The sequence below is a fragment of the Rutidosis leptorrhynchoides genome, chromosome 1 (assembly GCF_046630445.1).
Source record: "Rutidosis leptorrhynchoides isolate AG116_Rl617_1_P2 chromosome 1, CSIRO_AGI_Rlap_v1, whole genome shotgun sequence".
Lineage (NCBI taxonomy): Eukaryota > Viridiplantae > Streptophyta > Magnoliopsida > Asterales > Asteraceae > Rutidosis > Rutidosis leptorrhynchoides.
This window is the reverse complement of record NC_092333.1, coordinates 609,659,905-609,662,672: the sequence shown is the minus strand read 5'-3', so window position 1 is coordinate 609,662,672 and position 2,768 is coordinate 609,659,905.

Sequence of the window (2,768 nt, the reverse complement as noted above, 5' to 3'; positions counted from 1 at the left end):
TCATTTTCTCAGAATAACAACTTTAAAATCAAAGTTTATCATAGTTTTTAATTAACTAACCCAAAACAGCCCGCGGTGTTACTACGACTGCGTAAATCCGGTTTTACGGTGTTTTTCGTGTCTCCAGGTTTTAAATCATTAAGTTAGCATATCCTATAGATATAGAACATGTGTTTAGTTGATTTTAAAAGTCAAGTTAGAAGGATTAACTTTTGTTTGCGAACAAGTTTAGAATTAACTAAACTATGTTCTAGTGATTACAAGTTTAAACCTTCAAATAAGATAGCTTTATATGTATGAATCGAATGATGTTATGAACATCATTACTACCTTAAGTTCCTTGGATAAACCTACTAGAAAAGATAAAAATGGATCTAGCTTCAACGGATCCTTGGATGGCTCGAAGTTCTTGAAGCAGAATCATGACACGAAAACAAGTTCAAGTAAGATCATCACTTGAAATAAGATTGTTATAGTTATAGAAATTGAACCAAAGTTTGAATATGATTATTACTGATAGTGCTCCAAATGAACATATATTTAGTAGCAATATCCTCCCAATATGTAAATTATTTAGTTGTAATTGTCCTATTTTAAGTTGTAATCGTTTATATTAAATAACTGCGAAGACAAAAGGCGAAAACGAAGATTTGAAGACGCAAACGTCCAAAAAACTCAAATGTACAAGATACAATTCAAAAGGTTCAATTTATTGATGAAAAACGTCTAAAAATGACAAGAGTACAAGTTACAAAACGCAAAGTACAAGATATTAAATTGTACGCAAGGACGTTCGAAAATCCGGAACCGGGACATGAGTCTACTCTCAACGCGCGACGCAACGGTGCAAAAATTACAAGTCAACTATGCACATAAATAAAATATAATATTTAAATAATTCTTAAAATTATTTATATATTATATTATTATTTAATTACGTCGACAAGCTAAGATCCAAAAAATTGTGAGCTGAAAAATCAAACTCCACGACTCGCGGAGTTTGAAGGCCAAAAACTCCACGACTCGCGGAGTTTGAAAAATCAGAAATCCCTATAAAAGGCCATGCATTCTGCCGAGTAAATATAATAAATAATTATAATAATACTCTGTAATAAATAAATAAATAAATATATATATAATATATATATAGTATAGGGTAGTTTTATATTAGATTAGTTCGGGTTATGTAAAAGTTATTTTTACGGGTTTTTGAAGTCGAAATTCTGTCCGTGTAACACTACGCGATAAATACTCAATGTAAGTTATGTTCTCCTTTTTAAATTAATGTCTCGTACTTAAGTTATTATTATGCTTATTTGAGCCAAAGTAATCATGATGTTGGACTAAATATTAAAGACGGTGTAATTGGGCTTTGTACCATAATTGGGGTTTGGACAAAAGAACGACACTTGTGGAAATTAGACTATGGGCTATTAATGGGCTTTATATTTGTTTAACTAAATGATAGTTTGTTAATTTTAATATAAAGATTTACAATTAGACGTCCCTATAAATAACCATATACACTCAATCGGACACGATGGGCGGGGTATTTATATGTACGAATAATCGTTCATTTAACCGGACACGGGAATGGATTAATAGTCTATGGAATTATTAAAACAGGGGTGAAATTATGTACAAGGACACTTGGCATAATTGATAACAAAGTATTAAAACCTTGGGTTACACGCAGTCGATAACCTGGTGTAATTATTAAACAAAGTATTAAAACCTTGTTACAGTTTAAGTCCCCAATTAGTTGGAATATTTGACTTCGGGTATAAGGATAATTTGACGAGGACACTCGCACTTTAAATTTATGACCGATGGACTGTTATGGACAAAAACCAGACGGACATATTAAATAATCCAGGACAAAGGACAATTAACCCATGGGCATAAAACTAAAATCAACACGTCAAACATCATGATTACAGAAGTTTAAATAAGCATAATATATTTTATTTCATTTTTCCTCGTACTTTTATTTATTGTCATTTTAATTATTGTTATTTATTTTATATTGTTAGTTAAATATCGTCATTTACTTTACGCTTCGCTTAAAATATAAAATCGACAAACCAGTCATTAAACGATAAAACCCCCTTTTATATATTATTAATATAATATATTTTGTACGAATATAATTGTTTAAAATATAGTGTGAAATAAGCCAGCTCCCTGTGGAACGAACCGGACTTACTAAAAACTATACTACTCTACTATTAGGTACACTGCCTATAGTGTTGTAGCAAAGTTTAGGTATATCCCATTTGTAAATAAATAATTAAAACTTGTGTAAATTGTAACGTATTTCGTAGTAAAATATAGTACTATCACGTACCCCCACGCTACCACATCAAGTTTTTTGGCGCCGCTACCGGGGAACGTCGGCGAAACTCTATATTTTTAATTTATTTTTGTATAAATATATTTATATATATTTTTAGAAAAACAATATAAAATTATAAAAAAAAAACTGAAAATGCAAACTCCGCGACTTGCGAAATTTTAGGGCACGTGGCAACGCGACTCGCGGAGCCACCCTGACAGACGCACCCATAACCCTAATTTGGCATTTATTACGAGTATAATTTAATTATTATTATTAAAACTTAATTAGGTTTATATTTAATATTAATATTTAGTTTTAGTTTTTAAATTAATTTGTATTTTAAATATTAATTAGTATTATTAAATATATATATAAATTAATACTTTTATAAAATAAATAATATAAAAATAATATTTTTATAAAAATAAAT